Raw genomic sequence first — 12,117 nt, 5'->3', positions numbered from 1 at the left:
TTCAAGTCCAATTACCATATATATGGATCATAAGAACCTTGAGTACTTCATGTTAGTACGTATATTGAATCGTCATCAAGCTTGTTGGAGCATGTCTTTATCTAGATTCAATTTTAAGATCACTTATTGATCCAAAAAATAACAAGGTCTATCAGATGATCTTTTTAAATGTTCTTATCTTGCACCAAAAGAAGGAGATGCATCTTTTAATCAATAAAAAATGATTCTCTTGAAGCTTGAGCATTTTTATCTTCGAGCAATAAAATCAACATTGACTATTGATTCAATCTTTATCAAGCAAATCTAATTAAGTATGTCCTTTGATCTTCTTGTTCATAATATTAAGAATCTTTCTTCTAAGTCTCATGATATTTCAAAGTTTGAGTTCAAGAATAACCTTCTCTATTTGAAGGACGCCTATATGTTCTAGAAAGAGAAGCACATTTATGTGCTCTTCAAGCATGTCATGACTTTCTAGCAATAGGAAATTTTGGATACAATAAGACTTTAGAGCTTATATCTAGAGATTTTTAGTGGCTGAAAATGTAGAAGGCAATAAAAAACTTTGTACAATCATGAGATACTTGTTCAAGATCCAAAACTCTTCATCATAGACCTTATGGACTACTTCAATCATTACCTATTCTAGAACAACCATGGTCTTTTGTTTCTATGGATTTTATAATAGATCTTCCACTCTCAGATTTACATGATTCTATATTCATAATCGTAGATTGCTTCACTAAAATGGTACGTTTTATACCATGTAAAAAATCTATTTCAGGTAAAAAAATAGCTGAGCTTTTTATTGACAATATTTTTTCCTATCATGGATTGTCAAAAGGTATTATATCAAATAGGGGGACCCAATTTGTATCAAGATTTTGGAGAACCTTATTTAAGATTCTAAAGGTGGATATAAAGCATTCTTTGGCTTTTCATCTTCAAACTGATAGGCAAATGGAATGGGTGAATCAAATTTTGGAACAGTATTTGAGGTGTACTATCAACTATCATCAAGATGATTGGATAATTCTTTTGCCATCGATAGAGTTTACATACAATAACTCAGTATATTCTTCTACTCAACAAATACCTTTCTTTGCTAATTCTGGTTATCATCCATGACTTGATATTTTTGACTTTTCAAAAGTTGATAATCTTACAACGAAAGATTTAACAAAGCATTCATCAAAGCTACATGCAACAATGAAGATACAATTAAAAGAAGCTCAAGGATGGCAAAAAATCAATGCAGATGCCAATCACAAGGAGCAACCACAATTCAACATAGGTGACAAGATATGGTTACTTTGTCGCAATATTAAGACTACTCATTCTTATGATAAGTTGGACTGTTGTAGATTGGGACTTTTTTTTATTTGTAAATAAATCAATCCTCTTGCTTATCGATTACATTTACTAGAATCTATGAAGATCCAACTTATATTTCACGTATCTCTTCTAGAATCCTATAAAATAGTGAATATTTTGAGAAGAAGGCAAATGCCACCTCTTCCAATAGAAGTAGATAATAATCAAGAGTTTGAGGTGGAAGAAGTTTTAGATTCAAGGCCATGCCAAAATAGGTTGGAATATCTTATTCATTGGCACACATATGATATTAATGAATGTACATAGAAGCCATCAAAGAATCTTATAAATACAACAAAGAAAGTTAAAGCTTTTCATCAATGAAATCCATCAAAATCAAGATGAAGAATAACAAATCTTTGCTATAAAAGAAACAAGATCAAAGGAAGATAACATTCTACCTTCTATCTTTCTTTATAGCTTGTGTATATTTGCAACGCTAAAGAGGTAGAGAACCAACAACTACCAGATTCAATTCAAGAGCTTTTATTTGTGGATTTACCAAATGAGATATTCCAATTGTCATAACCTTCAAGACAACAGAATTGAGATAAAGATCCTCAAGAATGACATGTCCTTCCTAGAATAGATGGCAAGATACAACATTGTTGTATTGTGGTTTGGCTACTATGTGAAAATAATGTAAAAGCTTATAGTATGTAAAAATTAGTTGAAATATATTATATGCTAATAAGTCCTGATGTATGTTAAAATGGTTAATATATTAATTTAAAGAGAGTGGATTTAAGAAACTTTATTTTGAGTTTTATTTTTTTTTACTATAGTATTTCAAAAAATTATAGGACCTAAATGTTTAATATGAAGCCTTGAGAGGAGATTGGAGCCTAAAGAAGAAAATATTAACTAATAGGAGGCTTATTGAAAGAGATGAAAGCAAAGCATGGTTGGATGAAGGCAAGGAATGGAGATCTTCATTCCTATTGATCGAAGGCCATGCCCAATGGGCTTCAAGGAGGTTGCCTCAGGACTTATTAGGGATTAGGATTTCTCTTTCGAAGTCATTTGAACTTTGGAGGCTAAGATCATAAAATTTAGGTTTTTAAATACGGATTGGATGCAAATTTTGTGTGATTTGGAATTTTTATGAAGGAATTATTGGTGCTCAAAGTTAAGCTATCAATTTCATACCGACTGACACTCTTTGGGGCATAATATACATTTACAGAGAGTAATAAAGGATTGGCAACTAGGATTGGAGAAATCACTTCTTTGACCACACTTTTTATATACTATTTAATGAATTTAGAATTTTAATGAAGAAATTATAGTGGGTTGAAGTCAGTGCATCCAAATCAAAAGCAATAAGTAAGTGATTTTGTTCATAGTAATGATTGGAGCCATATCTTGAATTTTTAGAAGAATTTTTAGCTCAAACCTTTTGGAAAAGGTAGATAATTGTGTTAAGAAACTATATATACAAACTTCATGGCATTTAGATGTTTAATTTGTGAAATATGAAAAAATTACATGCATGTATATAAAAACTAAATTTTGAAGCTACTATTAGGGTTTTGGTGATATCTTAAGATCCACGACAAATTTGTAATTGAAATTTGTTTTAGAAGTTGATAAAAATACATCAGGACTTCATGTAAAATTTGAGTAAGTTTGGACGATCGGATCAAGAGATATGAGGTATTGAAGTTTGGAAAATTTCCACATAAGGATATACAAGGTTTTAGAAGATTTTATCATATTTTGGATATTTTTGGTTACTTGAGGCTTATGTATTTAGTGTAATTGATCCAAAAAGGAAAATTTTATATATAAACTTAGGACTTCCCTTATTTTGAAGCTTGATCGAGCAATCAGTAACAACTAAGAGCCCAATGCTTTCTTGAGGCAAATTCTTTCTACCATGATAATGGACATATACATTTATTTCAATAATTACTTATATGATTAGATAGAAATATATAAATTTAGATTAATTTCATTAAGTCTTTTAGTGAAGCTTCTTAGAAGCTTCATAGACTCAGTTTTGACTTTAGATGTATTTGTAGGTCAAAAACTTGGCCAATAAGTTAACCACATATTGGTAGCTTGTGGAACAAGTTAATTCTACATAATAGCTTGTGAAACAAGCTAACCATCTGGCATATACATAAATAACTTGCCTTGCAAGTTAAGACATGTGGCTAACAAAGTCAACATGTTTTAGAGGTCCTATAGGACATCGCTATGTAGCTCCTACTTAAGAGTATATATGGACGCAAGAATGAAGCCTTTTTCACTCTTGTCAATGTTGTTCTAGTCTTTAGTCTTGTTTCAAGTCTTTCTAGTCTTCTTATTTTTGGCAATAGCCATTCTAGTTAATATTACATTACCTTTTGAATGACTTTCTATTTCTCTTCAATGACTCAAGAGTGTATCAAAGATTTTCTTTCTTTGAGATTCATATCCTTAACAATTGGTCTAAAATTGACAAGCTCTAATTCTTTTGTTTTAGACACTATAAACTAGACTCCATAGAGCAATCTGCTTTTGATGCTCAAAATGTAATATACTTCAACTAAGGTCTTTGAGTGTCAAGATTCCATTTCTCAATTGAAACTTAGAGTTAGGCATCATTGAAATGCCAAGAAAAATATTTTAGTACTTTAGTTCATTGGATTTCTAAAATATTGTTATATTTTATCTTATAATATGTTAAATAAATAACATGTCTTTCTTTAAGTCTTCATCTGAATTCCAAAGAATCATAGAAGATTCAAATAAATCTTAAATGATTATACAGAATTTCCAAAAGATTTTTTTGCCTCCAAGCATCAAAAAAACTTTTGAAAGAGCTATTTTGAACATATATATATATATATATATATATATATATATATTAATTGAAGCTAAAAGAATCTCCAATCTTAACTATGAATCTTTTTGACTCAACTTAATCCTTTTGATCTTATTCTTTAATCTTGTCATAGCTTCTTGATTGTGATACAAAGTGAAATTCTTATCTTTTATTTCCTTCAATTCTTAGATTATTTTTTTATTATTTTATATTTGTACTTATGAAATTGAATAAGTTCATTTTATTGTAAATTAGAACTTATTTTTTTTTTATTATTTTCTTTTATTTTTTTCTTATAGAAATCTTATATTTCTTCTTAAATGAACAATATTAATAATAGTGATGTCATAGATTCTTCTTTATTTTGCTTTGTTTTCAATATCTTGAATTTATTTTTTTATGATAGTATATTTTAGCTAGTAGTTAAAAGTACTTTGAATTATAATCTAAAGAAGTCTAATTAGATTTATTTTTAAATGCTATTGAAGTATTATAAGATTAGAAAACCACTTTATTGACAAAGACATATAAAAAATGTGAAGGACCTCTTCTATATATGATTGATCCTTCATTATTAATAAATAAATAAGTTTGGATCTTTAAAAACTTAAAATCTATGGTTTAATAAATTTATGAATTTTAAGTTTTTATATTAAGTTATAATTTTATTAAGGTCATTTCTAAAGTATAAAGAAGTATCATCAGCAAATATAGAGTTGATGTGTTGCACTTAGTTTGATAGGAGGATCCTTTAAATGTCATGGTGGATGTCGTCTAGCATATATCCTAGAGCATTTGATGTAAAGAAAAATAAATATGGTACAAGAAGGCATCTTTGTTTAACTGATCTCTCTAATTTGAATGGATGCTTGTATTTTTCATTTATTATAATGGATGCTGCAGCTTCCATGTTCAATACCATGATCCATTTCAACTAAGTGGAAGAGAAGCCAAGTTGTTTCATTATGTCTTGTAAGAAGGTCCAGCTTATTCAATCGTATATTTTTTCAAAGTCTAATAGTATAAAGACTAAATCTTGCTTGCTCTCTTCTATTCAAGTTAATATTTTCATTGCTAAGAACATATTGTTAAAGATGCATCTTCCTTTGACAAAGCTTATTTGAGCTTTTTATCCATCTAGGGAGGTTTGGAACTAATCTATTAACTAAAACTTTGGCTATGAACTTATATATAAAGCTTAAGAAAGAAATAGGTTAGTAGTTAGTGATTATTGATAAATCCCTTGTTTTTGGAATCAATATAATATTGCTAGTGTTGAGTTTGGTGGATAATTTATCTTGTGTGAAGACTTCATTGATTAGAGCCACTATATCCAATCCGATATTTTCTTAGCATGTTTGGAAGAATTTCATGAGTACTATGTCTATTCCTAAAACCTTCCCTCTCAAAATGCTATTCATTGCAACTTTCACTTCATGTTTAGTAATGTCATGTTTAAGTTCTATGTTTTGAGTGGATGTCACAACTTTCGGAGTATTGGAAAGGTAGTGTAACTTGGTTGTGTTGTTATTTTTTATATTGGGATCTCTGGTATATAGCTTTTTATAGTATTGTTGTACGTAGGATGCCATGTCTTCTTGTTTATTCAGAATACAGCCTCTAGAGTTAAATCCATGGATTTTGACTTTCTTGTCTCATGCTTCATAGTGTTGGAAGAATTCTGAGTTCAACCTATTGCCCATCTATGTCCACTTTGCCAAGGTTGCAATAAATTGTTTCTCTAATCTATTATGGCAAATTCTTTGGAGATGTAGTTGATTGCATTGTAGATATATATATATATATATATATATATATAATAGAATGTATTGTGAAGAAGTTGTATTTCTATTTAAAGATATATTTTGGACTTGTGAGAATAATGTGCTAAAGTGAATTTCAAAGAGAGTGACCTGAGATTGTTTGACGGACGATTTATAACATTTAAACGATTTGAGAGCATTGAAAAGAAGGCTGATTTAAATGCAGAAAAAGCTGACAATAAGATTCAAAAGGATGTCGACAGTGGGATTCGAACCCACGCCCTTTCGGACCAGTACCTGAAACTGGCGCCTTAGACCAACTCGGCCATATCGACAGGGTAACCCTCACTCTCGCGAGGGGCGCGCGAGATTGGAGACGCCGGGTATCGATCCCGGTACCTCTCGCATGCAAAGCGAGCGCTCTTCCATTTGAGCTACACCCCCTCAAGTTGTACAGGTGGAGCAGCATCAATTACATATTGCTAATTAGGTACTGCATTCATCAGTCAACTTTCAAACGTGCCAGTTTGGCCGGCTTCAGTAAAGTCAATTTCACCCGGACAAGGACTTCAACTCGCCTCTGAGATGATATTAACCTCCAGAGTTTCATGGTTCAGCAAAACATGAATCCGGCTGCCCCTCTTCCTACCAACACTGGCGAAATATTTTTGTTGCGCTCCACTGCGCGCTAAATCAACCTTACAAAACCATCGGACGCTCCACCCTCCTAGCCGCGTGCTCCGGTCTCGCCATTCTGAGTCGACATGATTCAAAGCACACCATTTCCTCACAACTACATCGGCATGCCACACCGTGAAATCCCCACCGGGGTTAAAAACGAGCACCGAAGTGCATTACAAAAGTGCCTTGGCACGTGTAGTCCTACCATTGGTCGTTACGGGCATGTGCCATTCCTGGGATTTAGATCCGTTACATGCCTACCCTTATATCTTCTAGTCACAATTAATAAACTTGAATGCGGACTCACCTTAGATTTCATTATTACCCTTACGCTATATCTATCTGTGTTGTCATCTCGGGTGTCTTGGTCCTAGGTCGAAATACTGGCGCCCGTCTGCCATCCATCTTTGAAAGTTGTCACCATGTAAGTGCTGACCTGTGGCTGCATAAATCTCTGGGGCAGTGATGCTGCCTCGGAACGACGGGTTGCGCCGGGCTGAGTCTACTAGGTGGATGAGATCTTCTGGTCTATATGGCACTGCATCAAACCATCTCTGTCTATCTTCGTTAGTTCTTTGTTGGCGTTGAGTCGTTCGGGGTGAGTCTGGAGGTTGGTCCAGTCGTTCGTATTCCATATTAGTTAGGATCTCTTCGACCTTATCGGCATGCCACACGACTGTTGCTTGTACGTCGTCCACTTTCTGATCCCGAAGCAAAAGTGTTTCCCGCATGCGCTCTATTCATTGGCCATGGAACGGTCTCCCGCTCTTTCGTGCTCACGCAACATCCCTGACATCACATCACACGTTCCCTAAAAACCTCCCTGCTCGTTTTCGCTGACCGGTCGGTTTCCACTTGCACTACGGCAATCTAGTAAGCTACAAGAGACGCATCATTTGCACCACCCCGCGGTGTAGCAACGTGCTCATACGCTAGAAAAATGTTCCTATCTTGGCACAAACCACTCTACTTATATTCATGTATTGGCTGCCTTGTAGTGTCGTGAAGGTGGACGCGCACCACCCGAGAATAAGTGATGCGCCGTACATCTTCCAGATAATATCCTCAACATGCGAGAATTGTCGGTCACACTCGGCTTGCGCACATCGTCTTCGCAAAGCGATGAGACAGAAATCCATGCACCGTACAAAACTCAACGCACTCTGCTGTTAGATAGAGTTCACTCAGATGAGGAAAACGATTCCCTACTGTTTCCGCCTTCACGAGGCAGCCCCCTCACAACAACCTTTGGATCTGCGTAGAGCTCTTGACTGCTACAGCAATCTTGCGCAACCTGTGTGGTAGCATGTGGAAGCCTGTGCACGCAGCCAAGCAATCAAACAAGAGAAATGTCTGCAGCGCCGGGTGACTGCGGGGCTGAGACATTGACCATGACGGCAGCAGTGAATCTGCATTGCACAGCAGAAATGCGAGTTGCAGCCATCGAGCTCGTCTCATCCCAGATCCTACAGATCCATCGTAGGCGATTGCCTTCGGATCGGGCTTGCAGTGCGGGAAGAGACTAGTTGTCAGGCCCTCCAGCACGACCTGCCAACGTAGCCATAGCGCGTCAACACGGCCATGCTCGTGAGGAATACCCACATGTAGCATCAGTGACATCCGTCCTGCCCCACCCACCCCTGGACTCTCCCGCGCAGCAACGCCGGCGGAGTGTCGTTTGTCTTTCAACGCACTAACAGATACAGCCAAGGTTATGTGTGCATTCACCGACAACTGAACAAAGCAGCTCCGCTCCTTGCTACAACCTGTAATGCGGCTCGCAACAAGACAAGTGGGAATTGGAACGGATGGAACTGATGGTTTGCGAGGAGAGACAGCGGCAGAGCATAGTCGTGCTGTACCTGGTGGCTTGTTTCATTGCATGCCGAGGTTTGCGTCTCGCGAACCAGCAATCTATGCCGTTTCCAACAACAGGTGCATGTGGCATTAAGTTTCATCCCTCGGGTCCCAACACTTCAGTGCACCTTCGCGAGGATGCAACTTGCGGCCATGCACGAGAGGTGGTGGGTCAGATTTGAACTGATTCTATGGTGTGACAAGGTATACCTTCTTGTTTTGCATGGAATATATTGTTGATGTAATGCTTACAATCCTGTGAGCGATACAGTGATTGTTTTAGTTTGAACTATTCATTTATTTAGTGATGTGTGACAAACTAGGACGCATCATGTTTTGGACGTAGGTGTTATTTGATGTGCGGGAGGGCAAGGATTGAAACCCTATGAAAATAACGCTTTGCAGAGTTGAAGTTGTAATCCAAGTACGCTATTACGAAATGACGTGTACAGAAGTGAAGACAGAAGATGAGGGATCATGAATGAGACTTGATATGCTGGCAGAACTACATTTGAATAGAATGTACCATAGATTTTTATGATTTATTTTCACATCTTCATGATCTGGTGTTTTTGCCATTGTCTAGTAAGTGGTGTGTAGCTTTGTTTAAGGAAAGGTTGTTAAATAAATTTCAACCTGGTTTAGTTTCATGTCAATATTATGGCTTTTTGTATAGAGTATTTTGTAGCTAAATTAAATGTTGAAGAAGTTTATTTTAAAAAATTATATTGTGATTCATCTTCATAGGTTCATTTTTTTATTAAATAATTATGAAATTTCAATTGTAGGTTCATTCTTTGGGGTATTTTAGCTTTTGCAACATGAAGTTGATTTACTTTAAGTTGGTTGAAATTTCTTCATGTTTTTTGTTTTTATTGTTGAATCTAATTAATGATAGAGTAGCTTTGATACTTTGATTTTCTTAAGCTTGTTATTCTTGTTTCTATTTTAATTGTTATAAATATACAATCAAATGTATAATATTCTTATTTTAGCATACATAAATACTATATATATAGTATTTCTATATAAATATGTTTAAATATGTATATTTTTATTATAAAGTGTCCATATAATTATAGTCTTATTTTATTTTTTTCACACATTTAAGTAAATGTTGTGCAATATTTTACAATATTTTGTTATTATTTATCAATAGCTGGGAATTTTTTCTATTTTTGTTGTAGCTTTTAAAAAAGTTGCACTATATTTATTCAATGCTATTTGAAAAATATTTTATATTTATTATTTATAAGATTCTTTTATATTTATTCAAGCAATTGACTTTGCTGTAAGATGTGATAATGGACTTTTTGAATATCAATCTAAGAGTCATATAAGTGCACTTCAATGCTACTATAATTCAATGACAATGTCAATAACTTCTCAACACATACATTCAGAAGTAAAAGATATACAAATTAATGTGATACATTTCAAACTTCTTACTGAGCAAAAAAAATCTCGTTGTCATCAAGAAAGATTTTGGTTGTGTTGTAGAGAATCTAAGCACACTCCTCAACATTATTTAAAGTAGTAATGCAATCACATAATGAAGAGTACAGCTATTAAAGAAGATAGTATGTCAAAAAATGAGTTTGTTTAGCTACAATAGCAAACGTGTAATTGGAACCTTGTACATCACCTAGAGAAGTTCCTATTTTCTTTTCAAAAACTTTTCTTTGCTTTACAATAAATATTATTTTAGAACCTAAACATCACAAAGCCTCTATCTTGTTAGATTCAAGAGCCTCAGTATATTTCTTACATGAAGAATTTATTAAAAGACATAACCTACTTTTAGTATAGAAAATTAAACATGTTCACATAGAAGTCATAGATGGTCATCCATTGTCTTCAAGAAATGTTTCTCATGAAACCTTTCCTATAGAAGTAACAATTAATGGTCATAGTAGCTTTGTAATATTTAATATCATTAACTTTTCTTCTAATCCAATCATTTTAGATCTATCATGGTTAAAAAAATATGATCCAAAAATAGATTGGATTTCTTGTAGTCTTCATCTTTTAAAAAATATAACTAAGAGTATAATTGATCAAGTAAAAAGTCATAAGTCTAGTGCAATTAAACATATACTTGTAAGTGCAAGAACTTTCTTGCATGCTACAAAAGAATGATTACCTTGTGTCATTTATGCTGCATCTATTTCTAATGGTGGAAAGACTTCAAGTGGTATTTCAAGTCAATATGAAGATTTTTAAGTAATATTTGAAAATAAGAATGCAGATACTCTACTAGAACATCATTCCCATGACTATTCAATTGATCTTTTAGAAGGACCTCAACCTCCATTTGGACTAATTTACAATTTATCACAAAATGAGTTGGTTCAACTCAAGGAGTATATTGGAGAAAATCTAGCCAAGAACTTCATATGTAATTACAAATTTCCAGCATGAGCTCCAATTTTATTTGTAAAGAAAAAAAATTGATCATTGTAGATGTGTGTTGATTATCAAGAATTCAACAAAATTACCATAAAAAATAGATATCTGCTACCTTTGATATCTGAACTTTTTATTCAATTGAATTAAGCTAAGATCTATACAAAAATAGATGTACAATGAATATACAATCTTGTGTGCATCAAAAAAAGAGATAAATGGAAGAATGTATTTTGAATAAGGTATGGATATTTTGAATACAATGTCATACTTTTTGGACTTACAAATGCACCAATAGCTTTTCAACATTTAATGAATAATGTTTTTCAAGAGTTTTTAAATGATTATATTGTCAGTTACCTAAATGACATCTTAATCTATTCTAAGAACATAGAAGAACATAAACTTCATATTTGTCATAAGTTACCAAAACTAAGAGATGTAAGACTCTATGCCATGATAGAAAAGTGTATATTCCACACTACTTAGATTGACTTCTTAAGATATATCATTTGAAATGATAGACTTATAATAGATCTTAAGAAAATTTAAACTATTATAGATTGAATGATCTCAAAAACAATAAGAGATGTTTAATATTTTTTTGAGATTTGCTAACTACTACCATATCTTAATTAAAAACTTCTCTGAGATTGCAGCTCTACTTACACATTTGACTGGTAAAGAAAAACTTTAATGGAATCAAGAAATAAAAGTAGCATTTGAAGCTTTAAAGATAATTTTTTTCTGCACCAATTTTGTATCGTATCGACTTTTCTAAGCCATTTTTTTATAGAAACAAATGTATCAAACTTTGCTTTGGGTATTGTATCATCACAAATGAGAACAAATGATAAACTTCATATAATAGCTTTTCATTCAAAAAAAATTTTAAGAGCAAAAATCAACTACAAGATTCATAACAAAGAACTTCTTACAATTATTGACTTGTTTCAAGAATAGCACTATTATCTAGAAGGCGCTTGTAATCCAATCATTTTTTATACCGACCATAAGAATCTTAAATATTTTATGTCAATACATATTTTGAATCATTGCCAAATCCATTGGAGCATGTTTTTGTCAAGATTTGATTTTAAAATAACTTATTGACTTAAAAAATAACAAGATTTATCAAATGCTTATTCTAAATATTCTTATCTTACACCAAAAGAAAAAAATATATATCTTTTGATTAATAAAGAATAATTCTCTTGAAGCTAG

The 12,117-nt window shown here is 33.2% G+C and overlaps 2 non-coding genes across 2 annotated transcripts; both read right to left on the bottom strand.

Annotated features, from left to right (window-relative positions):
* Positions 1–6,203: 6,203 nt before the first annotated feature.
* Positions 6,204–6,284, bottom strand: TRNAL-CAG (transfer RNA leucine (anticodon CAG)). The gene has a single exon. It is a non-coding gene; the product is annotated as a tRNA-Leu (tRNA).
* A 36-nt stretch (positions 6,285–6,320) lies between these two features.
* On the bottom strand, positions 6,321–6,393 carry TRNAA-UGC (transfer RNA alanine (anticodon UGC)). The gene has a single exon. It is a non-coding gene; the product is annotated as a tRNA-Ala (tRNA).
* Positions 6,394–12,117: the final 5,724 nt, after the last annotated feature.

The sequence above is a fragment of the Physcomitrium patens genome, chromosome 19 (genome assembly GCF_059467195.1).
Source record: "Physcomitrium patens ecotype Gransden chromosome 19, ASM5946719v1, whole genome shotgun sequence".
NCBI lineage: Eukaryota > Viridiplantae > Streptophyta > Bryopsida > Funariales > Funariaceae > Physcomitrium > Physcomitrium patens.
The sequence above is the reverse complement of the archived record's forward strand: the minus strand, read 5'-3'. Positions and strand labels throughout refer to the sequence as shown.